The sequence below is a fragment of the Cygnus olor genome, chromosome 2 (genome assembly GCF_009769625.2).
Source record: "Cygnus olor isolate bCygOlo1 chromosome 2, bCygOlo1.pri.v2, whole genome shotgun sequence".
Classification (NCBI taxonomy): Eukaryota; Metazoa; Chordata; class Aves; order Anseriformes; family Anatidae; genus Cygnus; species Cygnus olor.
The window spans coordinates 156,363,546-156,386,356 of record NC_049170.1 but is presented as its reverse complement, the minus strand read 5'-3'; the positions used below and the strand labels follow the sequence as shown (position 1 = coordinate 156,386,356).

Genomic DNA, 22,811 nt, shown 5'->3' with positions numbered 1-22,811 from the left:
CTCCCATGGGGAGCTTCTTACGGAGGAGCTCTAATCAAACCAGAGTAGGAAAAAGTAAAGTTTTGGAGGTGATCAGCTAATGAAGACTTATTGTTGAGTTTACGTTTACGGGGTTATGTTACCACGCTGAATAAAATCTGCTCAGATACCGAGTTGAGTAAATCTAGCAGGTGGATTCTGTGTTCACTACTCAAACATCTGAGACAGTCTCTCTTGCTTTGAACTACACTTTCTCTGATACAGATTTCTTTAATTTAACAAAATCAGGGCATAGGAAATAAGTTGACTTATTGCTGGAAATCTGTCAGAGGACCAGTTTGTAAGAAGGGGAAGAAATTGCTTAAATCGGGCAACTTTTGGCATAAGAACATACTGAATAGTACCCGTCTGTTAATAAATGCAGTTTATTTTTTTATTTTTAAGGATTTTAATACAATCTTAGAGCAGGAATACTGGCGGAAACTACCACATGATGGTATTTGATCAGATATGAAAAGGAGGAAGAAACCCAGAACTTTGTGGTAGCAGGACAATTAACTCATTCAAGTTTGAATCAGGCATGTGCACCTAATACCTTTTGTTACGGTGAGTTAAGTGACTTACTTTGTTTTCGGTATTTTATTTTACAAAACTTTATTCTCTTTTTAAAGAAAAAAAGGCATATATAGGTTACTTCTTTGTGGGAATATTGCTTATGAGATTGCAGTTACGCCATAACTGGTGATTGGGGAACACTGTAAGGATGATAAATTGTTGCACAGTCAGAGCAAGGTGCTTAATTTTCTAGGTACTGTTAGAAGCAAATTGAATAATAGATTAATTGAACATCCAAATTAAAAAACGAAAAGCTATTGAAATAATCAAGAAAATGGGTTACATTTCCAAAAAGAGGTTCAAAGGCAATTGTAAGGAAGAAGATTGAAAAGACAAAGAAGCTGTCTTGTAAAGCAGTCAGTGAAAAGTATCACCGAATCTGCAGAGAAATAGATTTCTATTACTTTGATGGACACAGAAGATACCGTTTGAATAAAATTCAGAAAAATATAGTTCAGCTTGTGGACAATTTTTTTTGTGGGAAGCTTTGTGGAAAAAAAGATCAGAAGATGTATGTATGAACAAGAGAGGCAAGAAAGATGCTTTGATCAGACAGGATTTTAATTACCCAGCAATTAAATGAATTGTACAGTTAAGTGTGCAGAGAATGAGAAATGAAAAATAAGCTGATTCTACAATCAGGAATATTCTGAATAGCCTATGTAGGACAGGTTCATTGGTTTCGGGCAGTAAGCAGGAAAGGAGGCCTTGTTCCAGAAGGCATACGCTCAGCTTTCCTTATCTAGCTTCTGCTTTTATTCAGCTTTTATTTCTCTTTAAAAAATAAGTCATACACTTGGAACTGAATGGCATGAGTGCTGTAAAATGAAAGCAGTCTTTTCACTGACTACCCTGGACTTCGGATGAGACTCTTTTACGGAAAAAGGGTGTCCTTTGACTGGATTATGACATCTTCTGAGGAGAAGCGCATCTATACTCAGCTGTAGTTTAGAAGTTCGTAGTTGAACAAATTCAATGGAAGCTTTTTCTTTTATTTTTATCTTTTGCTAAAAGCAAAATAAAACTCCCATAAAACCCCCAAATAAAACCAAAATAAAAAAAATTGTGTGTGGGCACTCACCCCCACACCCTTAATGTGTTTTGACCCTTCACTTAAGGGCAGCTTGGTCTATGATCAGTAGAAATTTTCTGGGGAACAGACGATCTGGGGGGAGGCAAGGTGGTTTAATTTGCAGTGTTCGTTCTGAAGCAGTCCCTCATTTCATCAAGGAAGCAGAAGTGAATTAATGACTATAAAGAACATAAATCCACCTCAGTAAGCCTTGTAATGCTGAAATTAATAGCTTCCAACTGTCAAAACCTCAACAGTACGAGCATAAGACTAGAACAGACAGATTTGTATGAGGAAATACAAGCTTTGACTGAAGTCCCCTCTTTTTCATTTTCTCTCTTTTTCTCATTTTTAGTGTTTTTTTTTTCTCTCTCTCTCTCAAAATCAGCTGCTAATTGGCTATTTTCTAGCTTAAGAGATTTATTTTTCCATTTCCTTTTTTCTCCATTTCTTTCTTAGCCTGTTCCTTCTCCCCATTGTCTCTTTGCTAAAATGCTGTTGAAACTTCTTGATTTTACTTTTGTTTTTATTTTATATACCTGACCTTTGTATTAAGTGATCATAATGTGTTTATATATATATATATAAATAAATATATTATTAAATATATTGTTTATTATAAATAATTATAATTATTACTTATTATAAATGTATTATTAAATATTATATATATATATATATATATATATATATATATATATATATATATATAAAAGAGATATTAAAGTTTTAGACCAGGAAGAGGTTAATTTGATTTGATTGATTTGAATAATTAATTTGATTTTTACAAAGGAAGCCAGTCAAACAGAAAAACCTTCCCAAGCTATGATTGTATACTCAGTAGTGATCTTATTTTACTATGCGTTTTCCTTATCAAGCAGAAATTCAGACTCACTTCAGTATCATGTTTGATTGATTACCTTTGGATACATTAGTAAAAGTTACAGAAGGAGATGGGCTTTTTTTGTTGCTGTTTTTAATCTTACAGTATAAAAGAGCTGAGCAAATGTATTTTGAAGTATGGGTGCAGTAAGAGCTTTCATCAAAAGACACTGTATTTTTCTGTTACTCATTACATTTTGAGTGGTGTCATAGAAAGTTGTGGCTCAGTAGTGTCAGATGTACAGAGCTGTTATAGAACTTTCATATCAAGGCCAGAGACAAGAGAAGAAATAAGGAAGAATCTTAATTAAAAATGTTAGTAGTATATAGAAAGGGTAAAATGGCTCAGCAGTGTCTGGAATTACATAGAGAGAAATAATTGGTTGCCTCATGTGAAAACTTCAGGGAAAAAAAAGGCGGCAGCAGCAGCAATCCTCAATAATTAAAAGAAGTGTCAAGGGATAATTACATTTCTGTGCTTTGATAAACAGTCAAGTGTCAGTTATCTGAATCAATTATCTTGGGTTATTCAAGCTAAAGGAAAAGTGCAGGTATTAAAAGCATTGGAAACCTTAAGTAAAAAAACTTCAGAGCAGAAACAGAGGCCACCAGCCCCAAATGTTTCTGCCTGGGAGCCTTTGAACAGCACTCCCAAGCTGTGGGAGCAGTTAGTGAATTTATTATAGTGGGACTTGAGGGCTCAGAGCTGCAACCAAGCTCCAGTCAAGCACTGCTGAGTTGGGGACATCGGCAGCCCAGGGCTACCCAGCGGGGTCTTTGCCTTCCTCACACTCGGATGGGTAGGTGGGGTAAAATATGATGTTAGAACTGTATATTCCATCATTTGGATTCATTGGCCCTCCCAATTACTGCATCCCTACTTGCTTTTCTGTCACACTTTTCCCCATATATCCTTCACCTGCAGAAGGAAAACACGTTTTTTTGTCACTTACAGAATTGCAAACTAGTGGTTGTGAAACAAAGAAAATGGAAAATGAGTGATAAATGTAGTCAAAGGTTTGAGATTAGATGGAAATAAGACCAGTAAACAGCAGTCAATTGGAGTGAACATCCTGAACTTTGTCCGCTTAAAAAGGCAAAATGACTGCTTCTGGTTTCCCAGTGTCTATAATTTCTTATAACTTGTTGGAGCAACCAGTGAGTTTGTGAACGTCTGTTCCTAATGAAGGTATTAATCAGCAGTGCTCTCACTATTTGCTATTTACGAACTATTCTTGTTAACAGCTAGGATGTATTTGAAGGAAATTATTTCTGTTTATGGGTACTTAACAGATAGGGATTTGTATTGCCTGCATGTTTTTTAAATTAATATCATAACATGAAATACACATCTCGATGTTATTTAATTCAGAAGTAGATTGCAGAAAGTGTCTCAATGTAATGTTGTTTGGAGAGCCTTTTATAAACTTATCGAGCTGCATCTCAGAACCATACTGTGAGTAGGAATTTCAAGATTAAATTTATTTGTGACTCATTTCCAGCCCTTTTGTTCTCATGTCAATAATGTTCTTTAGTTTAAATAGCTTTTCTCAGTCTCTGAAGTTTGCCCTTTTTTACTCTAGCTTTTTATTTGGTTCATTTCAAGACAGCAGTCAGGGCTACCTCTCCTAGTCTCCTTGATAGCATAGTGCTATTTTATTGCCTGTCTCATGGTCATTTCAGTAGCCTTTATCTGTGTCTGTTGCAAAATATTTTTTTTTTCTGAGATCTGCATGACAAGACTAGCTCTTCAGAAGGATTATTCCTGACATGGATCCTCAATGATCTCTACCTTAAAAAAGTAAATCTGTGCTTTCCTTTTCAAGATTATCTATCGTTATCTCCTATTAGTCACTGGAATTGTAATGAATATTTAGTATTTCACAGAACATGATGTAGGCTATCAGACCAACATTGCCTCCCTCACAAATGTTAGTTTGAAATTGGTGAAGATGGAGCAAATCCAGCCTGTTAAACCTTCTGGCACTTTTCAAAGTTTATGTACTAAGACCAATGTGAATTTTGTTGATATCCAGCTACAACACAGTGATCAGCAAGTGGCTGCAGTCCCCTCTAGCCTAACAGGATCTTCAATGTTAAAGATGGATGATAATGTAATTCCTCTGAGTAAATACAAAATAATTAAACCGACAAAACTTTCAGATGAACATTTTAATTCCATTTCACGCTTTGGCTACTTAACTTCCTAACCAGTGCTATAGTAAAGCAGTATCTGGACTTATTTCTGTCAGAGATGAATGTAATGCTACAAAAAAAGTGTCTATATTTCAGACATTTTAAGGTTTATGAATTGATTTCAGATTCTCTTGTCACCAGCATTTTTCACCCCTTAGTCTTCCTTAGCAAACACAGGCAGATGCTCCATAGCTGACTAGTGAGAGCTGGATTGATGCCTGCAGCTCCACTGCTAAAGAGTCAGATATATAACAACTTCTTTCCTATTATCTTGGCTAGTGTTCCAAGTGACAAAATGGCATTTGTCTATCCAGGTGACTTGTGTTGTCCTTAAAAGCGTGGAATCAACACATGTTTCATGCAGTGTTCCTTCCCAAGCGCTTGGTGTTGCTAGCTGGAAGTTCAGCCATTGTTAGGAAACCCACATATACAGAGGAGTTTCAAGTAATAGGTTAGTTTTCGTTATAAGATAATTAAGGTTTTTATCACATTCATATGCCAAATCTTAGAAATCCAAATATATAGGATGTCCATGTCCAGGTGTTGGCAGGGGGGCTGCAGGGCTGCCGTGGACAGAGGCTGGGTACGGTCCCATGGCAGGGAGGAGGCCCAGGGCGAGGGAGAAGCAGCAGAGGGCCCAGGCCCCAGGAGGAGGAGGGCAGGAGGGGCTCCAGCCCCACAGGCAGCAGGGATTCCCCGGCAGCCCTGCAGAGCCCCCGCTGGAGCAGATCTCCACCCTGCAGCCCGGGGAGGGCCCACGCCGCAAAAGGGGGACATTTCCTGAGGGAGCTGCGGCCGTGGGGAGCCCCCGCGGGAGCAGGGTGTTCCTGAAGGGCTGCAGCCTGGGGCAGGGCCCCCGCTGGAGCAGGGCCCTGGGTGAGGAGGAAGGGGCGGCCGAGAGGGGCTGGGAGGGCTGAGCACAGCCCCCATCCCATCCCATCCCATCCCATCCCATCCCATCCCATCCCATCCCATCCCATCCCATCCCATCCCATTCCCTGCACCACTGGGGGCAACAGGTCAGATGAAGGGGGACGTTGGGACTGGGAAAGATGGCAGGTGGAAAGTGGTATTCTGTCTTGTTTCTTGCTGCCCAAATCTACTTCAATTGGTAAAAAACAAAATCACTTTTCCCCAAGTGGTTCATTTTACTCATGACAGTGATTGATGTCCCTACCTTTATCTCAACCCACAAGATTTTTCATCCTTTTTTCTCCCCCTGTCCTGTTGAGGAGGGGCAGGGAGACAGTGGCTGCGGGACATCTGGCAGCTGGCCACCAGCAGCCCACCAAAGCGTTACTTCAATTTCTCCTTCAATTTTTGCCTTTTTGAGAGGCAGTAGTGCAGTCCATGCAGTTCTTTGGAGCCAGTAATACTCAGATATCTCTGCAGAAGAAGTAAACACCAGACAAAGGTTTAAAAAAGAATGCTAGCTTGATGCAAGACAAGGAATGAAAACGAGAAGTTTGTGACTGTTTACTTGTGAGAAATATTTTGGCTTTCTGGCTGTCACAGCGCATAGTTTTGGTGCAGGACGTCCATTCAGAAAGCTGCACACAATTCAGCCAAGTAAAAACGGGAGGAGGCGGATGAGCCCTGTCCTGTGTGGCGATGCCTGCCTGCTAGGGAAGGCAGCTTGTAGCAGAGGTTAGAGATGATAATCTGGAAGCTGTTCTTCAAAAGGCAGAGTGGCACACAATGAAATTCTGTTATTTTGAGTGTTTGAAAAAAATCAGCTACTTGATTGTCAGGCAGGACAAAACCTTCCCAGGTTTTCTTCTGTTATTGTAATAAATTGTTTTGAAAACAATGTATTGTGTGAGATTAAGAACAGCTCTGAAGTGCTGTATAGCATCTTTCTTAACAAGAATGATTAATTCTAAAGTATCTTTTGCATTGGTGCTGGCAATTTGGTAATAATCCAGTAGCATTACCTAATTTATGGAAAGGCCACAGACAGCATTTACCCTTATCCTGTACCTGGAGTTTTAGTCTGCAGAGCTGTGGATGCCATACACTGTGCCATCAGTGAACCTTTAAGCAAATTAAGTTGGATAGTCCTATGGTATGAACTCACTATGGAGTTGCTGCATGGGTAAATTTAAAGATGAAGGGATCAACATTGTGCAGAAACCCACGTATTTCATTTGTCTGAGGAACTATGTTTTATTTACATCCCATTCTCTGTAGATACGAACTAAAATACAGCCCCATTGGATTTTTTAAACACATTGTCTGTTCCTTCAATTATCTCATACTGTTATTTTTTCTTCAAATTTGAAACTCAGAGTATTCTACACAGGATAGTGAATAGTTCTTAATGGCAGAAATTCTAGATGTGATCCTTGATCGATGCTATTTATTTATTTATTTATGTAGGTATTTTCATGAAAGTTCAAGCTAGCAGCATGTATATTCCCAGTATGCAAGTACCTTCTGGATATCATTGGGTAGTACTGTTTATACTGAACCTTGCAGTGATGAAGTCTTTGAACTAACTTGGGGAAGAAGCTTTAAACTCAAATACCGTAGTGATGACTCCTATACTTTTCGTGACATGCTAAAATCTAGAGAGGAGGCTGTAACGTAGGGCTGTTATATAGATAATGCTAAAGGAACAGGAGATATAAATGCAGGTTCAAATATTTTCAGTGCTGAAGTGGAATTGCCCTGAGCATTTCTCTAGAAATTAAATCTCAGTACATAGTATCTGGCAATTAATAGCAAATCAAAACTGTTTTATATGCGGTGATTAGTCAGTCTTTAATTGTCATTACTTCATATTCTGATGGCAAACTGAGTTTATTCAAGTTTGTAAACACTGAAATAAATAGAAGTAAATATTTTGTTCAGTAAAAATTTTACTGGTATATAATAATGTCTAGGTGAAAAGTCACTTGGGATTCTTTGTATTTTGAAAATGAATCCGAGTCATCTTGCTATTCATTAAGCAGTGCTCTCCTGCTCCATCATAAATAATAAAGGCTTTGATGGGAAGACTCATCACTTGTTAGTGAAATTTGAATATCAGCAAGTAAGTTAATGGATACAAATAAAAAGCAAGCTAATGTCATCACAAAATATCTTAAAACGTTTCTAAAGCTGTAGCATGAATGTCAGTCTTGGATACCATCTTCTGCCTAGGAAAGTGGAAATTAATCAAGATTATCTAGAGCTGTTTCCTGTTTTTATCTGTTCCCCATTCGAACGAGGCATAATTGGCATGAATGTAGAATATTTAATTTTATGTGCTTGCCCATGAAACCAGGTGATTTTCAAATGTTTGGAGAAGCTTATTCTGTAAGATCCCATGATGTCAGAAATAGCTTCATAGTTCTTCCCTTCAACCGTTGTTAGGAGTGGATCTTCATTATGGAAGGCTGAGGCGTTATATGTAGATGTCCCTCGTTACCACCACCATCCCCACAAAACCCAAACCCCATCCCTCACCATAACACCCCCCACAACCTCCCCTGCATTCTCTACCCCCATTTCTGGGGTCGGATATCTTAGAACATTTATGGGAGATAATGGGAATTGAAAAAGGTGCTCTAAGCAGAAATGCATCTTTCATTCTCCTTTCTCCCCATCCTCTCTAAGTCAGTGTTCCATGTGAGGAGGTCTCTTCCTGAAGATAAATCATGTTTGTGAATTTATGTGGATTAAAATATTTCCAAGATGTGTACAGTTAAAATATTATAGGCTCTGTTGGATGCCTGAAAGTAACAACCACACTAGGAAATTTATATTTTACCCCGCTAATTGTTGGAAAATATGAACCCTTGATTGGTATGCAATTAGAAGTGTAACATTCTGTTAAACATATCACACGGCATATGGCATGTTAGTAGCAAATCCTCTAATTTGAAATGAAAAAACTATGTAGTTCTGCATATTAGAAGTTTTTGTTGGGGATCAAAATTTGCCATTTGTCTAAATATCAGAGGGGAGACATACCTCCTTAGTTATTTTTGTCATCTATATTTGGTTTGTTGTATTAAATTTCTGTCCTCTAACAATAAACAAATATCAAAGTGGGAAACCCACAAAGTATTTAAATGTGCCATTAGTTCCAACTAAATCAAACTATGCCTTTTATTAAATAAATAAATACCAAATTACCTTATGATGTGTGCTTTAATGCAAACCAGTTAGAAATGCTGAGGCAAAAACATCTTTGCACGGCCACAGAATTAAAATTCAAAGGACTGGAGGTAGAGTTTATTGGGATGCATCGATAGCGATCCAGTGGTGCACTGTTTTGTCAGTTGAAGTCGTACAAGAGGTCCATAGATGGTCACAGAATCACAGATAAACCTCAGTGGTCTGAAGGCTTGATATATGAACATATAGTCTTTCGATATATATATTCTCTTATCCCTCTTTCTTGGTGTTGTGTTTTGGGGCCATTTGGGATAACATTGTCAACAAGTTGCCGCAAGCGAACCTTCCGGTAGTGGCTAAAGTCCTCGTATGGTTCCAGAACTAGCACTTAGAAAATGTTAGGCCGTTTGTAAGGCTAATTGTAAATGATGCTAATTGTAGGCATGGTTTATTGACAGATGGCTTGGGAGTGCAGGTTAGGGTGGGAGCAAGTAAACCACATCCAAGAACAGAATAGTTTCCTTTCCCTGTGCTTGTGCGGGGTTACTGTGTGTTTTCAGGTGCCGTTAATCTCGGAGGGGATTGCATTTCATTGATTGACTGCTTATACACCCCAATTTTAGTGCGTGTCGGGGGAGTTGAAGAGATCTTTGGATCCTTCAGAAGTGTTTTTGTTAACAGGGTACTTGACAAGCTTGTTATCTCTAAGAATTGGAAGTGCTAAATTTATGTCACGATTAGCAAGTAATATTTACCTTCTTCCTCAAAATTTCTGGCTTCCTCGTCAGTCTTTCTCTGTTGCTACGTTAGGATAACTCATCATTTAACAAATGTGCCTTCTTTCTTCGTTAATTTACATCTTGTCTCTGGTCTCTTTCCCATGGCATAGTATTTGTGAGACATCGGTCTGATGGTGTAAGTGCCAGCACATCTCAAAGTAACCTCCTAACGCCGGCTTTATTAAGTGTTTATCCCCAAATGGTGAGTAGGATCCCCATTCTGCTCGTCTCCTTGCCCCTGCCTTTGTCACTCTCCTCCTTCAGTCACCGAGATGACTCTTACCGAAACGTAGCTGAGTGCTGCAGCCCAGCCTTGTGAGAATTCGTGTCCCTATCTCAAATTGGGCAGGAAAGAAAATTTTTCTGCTCTAACAGATGACTGATCATTTGTTATGCTCAAGTACTGACATCGGCTTTGTTGTGACTTTGTGCTTCATTTTGACATTGCATTATACAGTCAATTTGGCATTGAACTGGAGAAAATGAGAATACTAGGAAGCAGATTCCTCAAAATATTAATTTTGTATCACAGACAGCTCTCCAAAATGTTGCATGGGGAAGAGAGAGCTCTTCTTCTTTCTGCTTTACTGACCAAATTACAGTTACTTTGGAAATCTTCAATCTAGTACATTTAAAATCAGTTTGTGCTACAAAGCCTGAGGTTTGGTATCGGTTGTTCCTGTTGTGTGTTGTAGTCACTAATCCTTTTAATGAAGAGCTTTTAGCATTGAAGAGATTCTATTTATAGTAAAACCATTAGAGCATAAAGCTCCTCATTGCTATTCTGCAGCATGTAGCTGTAATGTTTGTCAGCGGAGAAAAGATATTTTTAGCTGCAGCATTCAAAACAGAGGCTGAAAGGTCAAGAATCCTCGCGGGGATATGTTCTGCTACATCAGTGCTATCACACAGCTGCTGTTTACTGTCTTATCGTTCTTCAGTAATAAGAAGATTTCTTTATTGTGACACTAAAGGTATAAAGCATCAAAAGGATTTTGTGCATGAAATGAATACTCGGGGAAGGATGATGTATCCAATCACATTAAATGTTCTACTTCTCCTTAAGTGAATGATTTTATTTTCCCGAAGACTATCTCAATACCTATTCATCAAAAGATTCATTCTAGGAAAGTTTTTTATTAAAGGGGATAAGACCTAATGCAAGCAAAAGGCAATCTGCTGAAATAGGGAAGAATTTCAAGCACACGCTATTCGGCCTGACATCTCCACCATTCATTTTCTGAGCAGCGTACTGCATGAGCCGAAGACATAATATCAACGTGTAGTTTGCCAAGGGAAAAAAAGGAGTCTGGAGATTTCTATTGGTAATTTGAGGAGCAGAATTGTGGGTGGCGGTGATTATATCTGCTACAGGACAGCTCGGCGCGCGCTGGGTAGGAACTCGGCGAGCACAAAAAGCTCGCGTGGTCCTATTGAAGCAGGTGTAAAAGGGAGGTGTAAAAGGGAGAAGGGAGAAAAGAGGAGGGGAAAAAAGGGGTAATTATAGGAATACAAGGCTTGCATGTATCAGCTGAGTGTACAACGAGCAGCCTTCAGAAGGCTTTCTAATAGCTTTATAGAAAAATCGGGGGAAAGATTAATTGCCGCACTGAGAAAATTAGGGCTGTGTGATCAAAGGAGAGGCAGAGAAGAAATGGCCTGTTGACAGATGGCTTAGGGAAATGAAAAGATTTTTCAGAGCATCTGAGTGGAGCTTTTTGCTGCTTGGGAAGACACAAGCGGTGTCATATTTTAATAATAATAAGCTGCTGTGTAACCCTTTTTATTCAGAAAACATTAGGTAGCATAAGAAAAGCATGAGTAAAATAATACGCTGATAGGTACACTTTCTTCTCAGGGTATAATAAAATTAATTGTGCTTTTTCTCTAGGAATTTCTTCTAGGTCTTGCCGCTGGAGGTTGTTCTTATCTTCTGACACATAGAGGCCATTATCCCACACCTTTTAAAACAGGTTCTTTCATATCAGGAAATTATTTTAATTCTGCTCTTTTTGCATACCCCAAACAGTTTCTAATACCATTTTTCTGAGCTTTCTCTCTGGCTAGCAGTTGACTTAGTCCACGTGGGTATAGCTGAGCACGCGTTAGTAGGCTGCTCCTGTCTCCAGGATCTCGTAACATAAACCAAAAATTGAAAGATTGTCAAAAAGAAGAGGAAGGAGAAACCAAAAACATCTAAATTCTATATTTTTTTCTGTTGTAATTGAATGAGATTTAGGTAAATGGGCACTGGCTGAAGGGAAGGACAGACGAAGGGAGGCTATGGGTGTATTAAAAGACTCGTAGGGCATTAATGGCTTGTTCCTACCACAACCGAGCGCTGGTCCTTAGTCCTGTTATCTCCTTATCTCTCACTCCTATGTGAAAGAAATTCATGTGTTTCTGGCTCTGTCACCCACTTCAAGGCACAGTGACTCAGTTCAATTCACTAAAATAGCAGAAAAGAAACCTGGGGTAGGGGGGAAGTGTTTTTTGTTTTGTTTTGTTTTGTTTTGGCCAGATTAGCGAGCTGAATCAGCGTGCCTTCTAACTGGGATGAGGAGCCAGAGGTGGGCAAAAGGGCAGGGCGGGTGGGCGAGTCTGGGTCCCCCTCCCTTGTGTGGGGTGCTGAGCTTCTGATGGAATTTCTCTCCTATGAAATCCAGGAACAAGTCAGAAGGAGGTTTTAAGGTAAGGGGAGAGAGGCTGAGTTATGCAGGAGGAGTCGTGTGAGCAGCCAGTCCCCATGTGGAAGAGAACACCCTAAGAGGGGCTGTCAGAAGCCATCCTAATGCCATCCAAAGGCTCGTCCCATCCCTGCTCTAAGTCTTCAAACCCATGTTGGTGTCTGCTCCTTATAGCTCCAGGTCCCGCAGTGCCCAGAGATGTTTCTTTCTGTTGATTTGTTACCTACAAACATGCTCAGCTTGGAAAAAGGAGGGCATTACCTGGGGCTTCATGCTGACATGGGAGGTGGTTGCTTGTAGGGGTAAGAGGTACACGCGTATGGGTCTGGTGGCTCTGGCTATGAGAGGTGCACCAGCAAGGGCCATCTGTGCTTAGCCTCCTGGATTCTGAGTCCTGGAGTATTTGCTGAAGCTATTTCTGCGGTGTGGTTATCTGAACACAGAACCTGAGCTTCATCTTCCAGCTCACAGAGGGAAAACAACAGTACAAAGAAAAAGAAAAAAACTTAGAATAGAATCTATATGGGATGAAGGAATTTATCCTTAATTCTTCACTTCATTATGGATGTATACACACTTTCTTAATGAAAGAGGAACTTTATAAACATCAGTGATAGATTTAAGATAGTGGGAGAACAAGAAATGCCTGGGATTTTGATGGTAGAGGAAAGAATTCGGGATGTTTTTTCTTTCTATAACTGCTTGACTTGCAGAAGGGATCATCAGAGAGTATGATTAAAAATGATGTAAAATCATAATCAGTGATCTTAACTGCAAATCAAGAAGTTAGTTGTTCATAGCTTTTATAGCCTACAGAGGTGGTCAGGGTGTTGGTGGGAAAAAAAGTTCTTAGATCACAAACGGATAAAAGTCATCATTGAATTGAAATCCTGATGTATACCCTAGTTTTCCTCACCTTCCCTAGTTAATCTTGATGCTTTTTATACTGACTAGCCATGTGAAATCCTGTGTAGGTTTGCTGTCTGTATTCTGTCTTGCTTTTTCAGGCTGTTTAATTCTTATTTGGGCTCAGCCCAGCTGCAATTACTTTAATGGTGGTATCTTTGTTGCAATTTTGCAATCACTGTGACATCTATTTTTTTTGCAGCTGCTTTTTTTTTACAGTTAGCTGTTCACATACGACCTAGTTTGCTTTATTAGCTAAGCATTCTTGGGAGAAACAGAGGGTTTTTTGGTGTTTGTTGTTGTTGTTTGGTTATTTCTCTTGTTTTTTGTTTCGTTTTGTGTTTCTCTGGTGGCTTTTGTTATCATCTGTCACTGATGTTTATAAAGCTTCTCTTTCATTAAGAAGGTATATGTATAATGAAGTGAAGAACTAAGCTGAAGGTCAGTCGTGCGTTGGCTGGGGGTTGAAGACTAGTACATTTTGCTATTGATTGACATTCAACTTTGCTGTTAATTTGTAAAATTCGGAGCTAATCAGTTCCTAGAACTTTTTGTTTCCATTAAATTCTCCCATAGATCTCCTCTGTGGGCAGAGAGAGGTTAAAAATAATTGCAAAGTAGACTTGCATACCCTTACTGACATACATTCAATGAACACACAGCAACTGACAGTTGCCATTTACTAGTTTCATATTTTCACTTTAAATACATAGTTTCTGCGAGAGAGTGGAAATGTCAAAGCTGTATCGGTAGTGAAGACAAAAATACTTGCCTGTAATTACTGTTCTCTGAAAATGTACTTTGCGAGGGGTTTTATTTGTTCTCCTTTCTGCTGCATCTGAGACTTGTCTACCCTTTTCTTGATTTGCTTATTAAGCAAGGGGAATTTTCTTATTCTCCGGTGGTTTGAGATTTATTGTGTGATTGCCTGTAATTTGAAACTTGGCAAATTTTATAAAGTATGGAAATGTGACCCAGTTCTGACCTCATCTACCTCTGCTGCATTTTGTAGCGATGCCCCTAGCACGTTTGATGGCCCTGCAAGTCCTTTTATTTGCAATCTGTCATCATAAAATGTATTTGGCTCCTGGTTGCTGTATAAAAGGATTAACAATCCCTGACATGGCTGAAGTTTCAGTTTCGGAATCTCAGTGTAAATCTCCTCGCAACAACAGAAATATCAAGGGCTGTTGTTTGAGAAAGATTGAGTTGCTTTGAGAGATGTGTGGAGACTCGTATGGACATCAGAGCATCTCATCGCTGTAACTGCAGCTTCTCCAGCTGCTGCAGAGCGGTATCTGGAGAGTTCAGTTTATCTACTCGAGCTAATCCCTGCCTTCAGTTTATTGTATATACAGAGCCTACGCTGCAGATCCAGTCCAAATTAAAACGAAGCACTGGGTCTTAGCGGTTCACCTGAAGCAGTGGTTGTCTGATGGTAGCACTTCTGCAAATAAAGCTGCAGGCGGTGGCGAGCATTTTAATGGCCCTGTCCTTTAAGTTTGCTCAGCACAGGACTCTTGTCAATGCTAATGCTGCCTCTGTAATGCAAAGTTAGGATGACTTGTGATTCCAGACCTATTTGGGAAGTGGATGTATTTTCTGTCTAACTGGTGACTTGCTGTAGTGTCTGCTGGATGTGTAACTACTGACTTGTTTCCTTGTCTATTTAAAGCTCTCCAAGAGTCCTAAGACACATTTTTGCCCTGGTTTCCTACTCGTGGTTGGGTTCCTTGCAAGATTTGTAAGGAGTTAACAGTTGTAGGTAACCCTGTCATCTACATCTCTTTCTATATGCCATTGCAGCACTTGGATCCTGTGCAATTTTGTGTTAACAAAATCCTAACTTGGGGAACTCATGGGCAGAGTGTTCGTGGAAATGCACTTTGTTGTTCTTGCTGTCAGTTAAATGACTAGGTCTGAGCGTAAAATCGCCCTTTCCCGATTCTGTTCACGATTCTGACTTGTCTGCTGCTGACATGCTGGAAACACCGATGCGATAAAAGGTACTGTTATTATTGCCTGCCCACATGTTCCGTGTTTGCCACAGAAATACTCTTACAGGCTTTTTCCATACAGAAGTCTAAGTAACCACACAGAAACATATATTTGCTGTCTTAGTTCACTGGATTCTTCTATGATATGCATAGAACAATATACATAAACATAGATAAATAAGCCAAGACTTCATCAGAGAAAACCACATTTCTGCCAAATTGCATTATATTAGGCCAAAAAATTTCTTTCCAAAACATCCCTGGACACTTGTGAAGGGAATACCTCACGCAGTGCATGTGACTTCTAAAATCATCAGTCTGTTCTTAGGGAGTAAAAGCTGAAAAGTGAAAGAATAATTTTGCCTTTTCACCCAGTAATCTCTAATCTAGGACCTGGAATATAAATAATCTGAACTGGATTTAAACATTTGGAAAGAGAATGGTGTGGGGTAGCCAAGGCCTGTGAAGATGTCTAATTTGGCCATCGTGCACTGCGGCTAAGAACAAAGTGAAATAAGAGCTAGAAACATGACTACATAAGCAGATAGCCTCTTTAATAGCTTGTTTCTAACTAGTTCCCAGAAGAAAATGTTGCAAAATTATCATGCGGAGCTTCCAGAGCTCTTCTTTCAAACTGTGTGTATCTGAGGAAACATTGCATTGTTGGTCACTGAAACTGTATCACCCACCACGACTCCGGCAGCCTTTTAATAAAGAAAAGAGCAGGTCTGTTTAACTAAAGAAAGCAAATCCTACCTTCGTCAATTTATCTGTTTCTTTCCCTGGCCTCTTTCTCACATCAGCTTTCCAACTCAGCATGTGCCAATACGCTCTGCGGTGGCTCCTTCACTCTTCTTGGCTTCTGTTGTCCTCAAGCTGGCGGAGCTCAACTCTTGCTGATGCTGTTCCTGAGGGTTCACAGGATGACGTGGAAGATCTCATCCCTTCGGGCTCTAGATCAGAACTCCTGAAGAAATCAAGGGCCCCTCTTCCTCTGAGGGCAGAATGAGCTTCTGACTTCTCTGTTTATAAGGATGGAGGCTGACTTGGGAAGCTAATATAAATTATTTTTGAAAGAAAAACCTTGGAGGGCTCAGTACCTGAGGATGGTATATCTGTAGGTAAAAAGTTTGTTGTAGCTTTTTAAGTTGCCCAGCTGCACTGGTACGGGAAGGCAGTTGTTTTCACTGTTGCTTACCTCTCGTGAATTTATGATGCTATTTTTCTGAGAACTCTGAAATGCTTCTTATCATCAGTGAGCGGATCATATCCCTGTGAGAAGCATAATGTGCATATTACATATAGACAGGCTGAGAAAAGATCATTATTCTGCCTCAGGCTCCAGAATAAGACAGTAACGTAGTGGGAAGCTCGGTGTTTCAGCCTCTTGGTTTAACCAGTGAATGACTCATTTATGAAACTTCCCCAAAACACGCTAGGAACGGATGAGGGTGAATAAAGCTTGGAAAATGGTTGGTCTGAACCATGTCCCCTTTTGGGGTTTAATAACTTGTGACTTCCACACCAGTTTTGAAATTAAGCTAAAAATGTGAGACTCTGTTTTGCTTCTGGCAATATCCCTGATTAATAAGCAAAGCAAATGTTTTTCTACACTGAATTACTTCCAGTATCTTTATTTACACATCAGTGTGTCAGAATAGTCATTTCACTTGTAATTTGGCTGTTTTGCCAAACTTTTTTATTATTCCCTTTAGCTGCCACTGGCTTGGCAATGAGGTGGCTTATGTTCTTGTGAGCACAAAGCCTTCCAGATATCTTCCCCAGCGTCCCAGCAATATTTCTGTCCAAAGACCTTCCTTGTAATTGCAGGTATGGCATCCACAAATCTACGCTCAGCGTGTTCCAAGTGTGGTATCAAGGCTCAAAGGGACTTCAGGTGGGGTTTCAAATCTGTAGTGTCCTGGTCCTGCACCTCAGGGCTTTCCTTCTCCTTCGTCAATGTTTGGTTTAAAGATAGAGACACTAAAGCAAAATGGAGTTAGAAGGAAGAAATGAATTTATGATAAAAGGGGTTGCAATGCTCACAGTGAGAGAGCCATGAAAGGTTCAAAGCCCTCGAAAAGCACCAAACAGGACAGTATGGAATCAAGTCAATTTAGCTGGACCAGACCTCTGCCATCGTCTGGTCCAGACCCCACTCAGAGCAGGGCCAACCATAATATTGAATGAACTGCAAAGTCAGGGCAGGTGTGAGGGCTGTTGGCATCACTCTGCAAGTTCCCCTAGGGCACATGGGGATGTACTGGCAGATTTGCCCATGCCCTTCCACCCCAACTCCGTCTTCTGGTTAACTTGCTTATAAATTGCTGCAAAGGCCTCTTATGTGCACTGTAATTTTTCTTCAGTAATTATGTTAATTCGATTTAGAATTTAAGGTGAGATGAAGGACACAGGGATGTGATGAGGAAAAGGAAAACAAATTGGGAAGGTTGAGTAGCTTTACTAGAAGGGGAACCCTGAATCTGTTGCCTCAGATAAGATGTGAATAACGTGCAAGATTAATACAGAAAATCTTGTTGGCAGGTAACTGTTTTCTGTCCGTGTCATCTTTTCTTCTAAAAGAACGTGTTTAAAGTTGTGACTGGTTGAGCTTCTTAGCGTTTCTGTTCATCTAGATAAAGTATACGATATCGTCTTTGTTTGAAATGTTTTAGCGTGATCTTTTTCCTATAAAACCAAACAGAAAACCAACCACCAAATCAGCATGTATGTATATGCAATGCTTAATGCTCTGATCAGTGCAATGTGGAAGTAATCCAGATCTGCCTAAGCATGTTGGGAAGACTTGTGGTATTTACCAGTTACATGCTTGTATTTTTCTTCTCTTCCCCAAACTTTAGGATGGATTACGCTATTACAAGTAGGGTTTATTAATATGTATAAATAAACCACTGCTGCAAGTGAAAACCCTGGAAGATGCAAGTAAAACGCTGCAAGAAAGTTGCTCTCCATTCAGTTCTTGTGTTCTGCCAAAGATCGGATCCCATTGGGGTTAAAACACCTAGAATTGTTATTATTAAAGTGTCATTATTAAACTTCCATATGCTAGTATGATATGCTCAGGTTTGATAGCACTGACTCTTCGGATTCCTCAGTTTTATTCCTCTGTTTTATCTCATATATGATAAAACACAATAATTTTTCATGCATTTTCATTTATTTTTTTTTCCTGGGCACCCCAAGAATATTTCCTATCTCCATCTTGGAAATTTTAATGCTTTTTTCTAACATCTTTCTTTAGAGAGAAGGTTCTTTTCTGGAAGCTTGTTGCCAAGCTAATTTCATTATGCTATTATTATTTAGTGCTTTTTCTCCTCTAAAGAACAGCAGAACTTCTAAGAACTTAATTTTGGGATAGTGGCTGACCTTTAGTGGTCTTCAAAACCCACACACTTTCTTTGGGAAGATGGTTATATTTTATCTGTAGGACATCAGTCTGGAAAGAGACTGCTTGAAGAGAACTTATTTCAGCTACTTTTCTGTACTGATGCCTAAAATAAAATTGGTAATAATTACCAATGCCTCTTCACATGGCTTAATAATAGAACCTATGATATAACATCCTATCAGCTGAACATTTTAGATATCATTTCAAGAGATAACAGACGTGGATTTTAACAGCCTCAGGCCTTGTCAAAAAAGGTGATTTTGAAAACTTTAATTTTCTGTCGAAGATGGTTCATTTGCTTCAGAAATAGCAATATTTGGGTCACTGACTTGTGCATACAGCTGACTGTTCAAGTTGTTTGCAGTCAGTTCTTATTCTGAACCAACAGATACTCAGCCACTTAGTTGTTAGCTAGAGTTGAGTGGATAAAGTCATCTGAAGAGGGCTTTTGCCTCCCAAGTACGTACATTCTTCCATACTTTCCTGCAAAAATCATTTTTGGAATTGTTTATGCCCACCTTGTCCAGGAACATACTTCTTTTGTGTCTGTCCGGAGAAGGTGAAAACAAAGCGTGAGCCCAATGGGTATTGGACTTCCTTGGAAAAACAGGATTTTACTACATAATGAACAATTTATTGATACTAGTATTGCCCGTAATTGTCAGTTTGCAGCACAGATTTCTATTTCTGCCAGCTAAATCAGAGTGACCAAGGGAAAGGGAGTTAAATTGGGTATTTGCAGGATTTAGTGGTCTTTGCTCCTTCATACAAATCATCTTGGTATTCGTTCAAAGATGTTCTTATTTTTAGTCTCAGCGTTCACATTTTTTCTCCAAAATGTGTTTGTTGCTGTTGCTATTTCTAGACCCAGCTTTATGTGTTGATACAGCTAGCGTTTCTGCACACGTGTGTTTATGTGCATGTGCAAAGAGGGTGCCGAGGCTGTGTGAGGGTCACTCCGGTTTACACGATGAGCGATTCTGCCAAAATACAACATTTGCAGGAGAAAAGACAAATGGACAAGATTATGAAATTCAGGCTACAGCAACTTGCTAATTCGGTCTTTGAAGGCACAAGTGATATTTTCACCCTGGATCCACTTGCCGAATGTTCCACAAATAGACTTTATTCATATCCCTCTAGGACAGACGTGGCTGCAGTTTATGGAAACCTCATCATGCTTCATGAAAAAGCTGAATGCTGCAGTTTTAACCAAAGCACACTGGTTCATAAATGTTGCAATGCTAGGAGCAGTAGAAAAGCATGCTTTTTTTTTTTTTTTTTTTTTTTTCTGGCAGGCGATAAGATTTTATTGCTTGAAGTTGATTCCTACGGAGTTCAAAGAGGAAATAAATGATCTCAATAAATTTTGGAAAGAATTTGATGCCGGCTAGCAAAAAAAGGTTTTCAAAATAATCTCACAAGCCTCATTGGCAAGTGGACCATGTGCTTCTGTTTGTGCTTTGACCTGCATACAGTGTCACACTGTCCTCCTTACTTGCTTTGCCCATCAAGAACTGGTGTTCAGAGGGAAACCTGTGCTGGACGGCTGCAAACCCATGAGCTTTCCCATGCTAGTGGTGGTAGAAAAAAATGATCAATAGAAAAGCACCGTGCTGTGCAGTGACGCTTTCTTTTTCTGAAGATGAAAGCTGTTAGTCACAACAAATAATATTCTTGCCTTTTACCAACAAGTGCATGCATGCTGAGCAGAAATACTACCATGGCGAAACTGGTGCTTTTATTGTCCCTGCAGTGTCCTTGGCAAAGTGCTTGATGGATTACCAAGGGAGAGGCTCTATTATACAGATTAGGGGCCTCGTTCTTCATAGTAACTACTGATTATGTTGCATTGTTATTTACCATGCCCTGCATTCAAAATTGAAGTTTTAATGTAATCATATTAAATCCATATATTATAAAAAAAGGGAAAAAAAAAAAAAAAAGAATGAGATGGATTCACTGTAGTTCAAACTTGCTAAATTTTGAGTTTTGTGCAGCAGCCCCAGCTCTCTGGTGGGACCACAGCTCAGTACCTTTGGAGACCTGGAGGGACACTGAGGAGTCTCAGTAGCTCTCAGCTACTCGTGGCTCAGCTTTTCTGTATCTAGGTGTAAATGCCCCTATGTAAAGTAGACGTGAGAGTACAGATGGAGTACAGGGTTTAGCCTAATAAAGGCTATACCCTAAATTGGTTACAGCCTGTAACTGTCTTCCCTTATTCATATGACCTGACTCCCACCTCTGTTCCTTTCCGAGCTGAAAATAGCATTATGTACTCACTGCAAAGAAAACACGATGGTGTTGAATTTGGGCTTCTCACTAAACAGAACAGTCCAGACTATCAGGAAGATGTAAGGAAGCCCTAGAAAGCCCTAAAGAAATATTGAAATGAACAAAGATTTCAAAGGAAGAAACTTTTTTTAATAATTATGAATCACAAAGTTTTTGGTTACTCTGCACTAAGCAAATCCTTTAGGGATGAAAATGTGCTCTAACTGGCTGCTTTGCAAATGTCTAAAATTCACAGTGTGTTTGATTCCAACTTCTGTATTGCTTACTTAAGCTTTTCATTGAATTTTACCAACATTTCATAATGAGTAGTTCATAAATCTTATAAGGTATGCTTACAGGCTGTCAAACTCTGATGTAAGCACTGTTAAGAATTAAAAAAAGGAAGAAGAAAAAAAAAGTGTTCAAAACATAATAGGAATTTAGAAATACAGTAAGTAAATAATTGTCTTTTCTGTATTACTCAGACTATGGACAATGCCAGGACTTGATATTTTTGCTTAGAATTCCCTTGTAAATTTGATGTTTCACATACTCTGAAGAATTCTAGAGATGTCTAACAAATGATGAATGGGAAAGCAATGCAGAAAATAGAGCAAAATTATGGAGCTTCGGTTCTAAATTGGCAACAGACTGTTGAAAGGATTTCTACTTGTTTTACTTTAATATTTTTAAAATAGCAGATTTGGGGCAAATTTATTTTCCTTTCCTGAGAACCTTTAATAGGCTCACCATAAAATAAAGATTTTTTTCCTAGTTGTGAATCTGTGGGTGAAAAAACCAATGTGATCCTCTCAGTACAAACACAAATAAAGCCTGCAAATTAGCTTATACATTTTTCTGCTGAGTACATGAATTGCATAATAAATAGAGTTTTTAATCAAATCTTAACTAAAATGAGTTTATCTAAATAGTACAGGTGCTGCAAATGCTCTTTATCTACTGTTTTTCAATAAGTATCTGCTTCTTCAGTGATCATCTGTATGACACCTGAAGTACTCTTCTTGCCTCTTTCCTTGCTGAATTTTATTGTATTCCCTAGCAAGTTTCCAACTCCGAAATAGAAAAGGGCCATAATGACATTATTGCTGTGGCTTTTGTTGCTGAAATTTTCTCAAAGCCCTTGAGCAAAGTGAAACTGAACCAAAATTGGTGGCATTCATCAGCACACAGTGAACAGCCAGGATCACTCTTCGCATCAGAAAGAAGGATCGCTCTTCATGTCAGAAAGAATTTCTGTTCCATTGCAATCCATAATTATGTATCTGCTCTTTCCTCTTCTCCCTCTCCCCAACTTATTTACTTGGGCATTCATAATATTGACATTTATGCTGACCTCTGTTCCTGAAGATTATTTTCTAGGTCTTTAATTCCATTTTCCAGAGTGCCCTGAGGCGAGAGTTTTTGCGGTTCCCTTCAATGGCAAAGGCTGTTAGAAACACCAGCTAGTCTCCGTGTAGCCTTTATCTCAAAATTCAGTTCAGAAATCTTCAAGAAGAAGAAACGCTGAACAGAAAAAAAGGGAGGGTTGTATGAAACACAATCTATAATGTTTCAGTGCAAGAGAAAGAAAAATCAATTGGAGGTTTTCATGTGTTGCGATACCTGGAATCTGAGGTGGTGCAGAAAAAAATCACAAGTTCTATTTTGAGGAGATAGTTGCTCTTGTAAATCATACAAAGAAAGAAGGTTGACTTCCATAGTCATAAAGTCCCTGACAAAGTAGCAAATAAAATAAAAATCAATCTGCTTGCATTTCAAATTAAATTAAAAAGAGTAAAAGAGATGGACTTGAACCCAATCAAGCTTTTAGAAGTTTTTGAAAATCTTTGTAGTTAATTTTGATCATTTAGCATACTAATTCTACACTTTGATTATAATACAATCATCATA

General features: G+C 39.2%; 1 protein-coding gene across 5 annotated transcripts in view; it reads left to right on the top strand.

The window, feature by feature from the left end:
- The window catches only part of TRAPPC9 (trafficking protein particle complex subunit 9), a 465,357-nt gene that overhangs the window by 227,018 nt on the left and 215,528 nt on the right, over nucleotides 1–22,811 (top strand). The gene's annotated exons all lie outside the window — the stretch shown is intronic.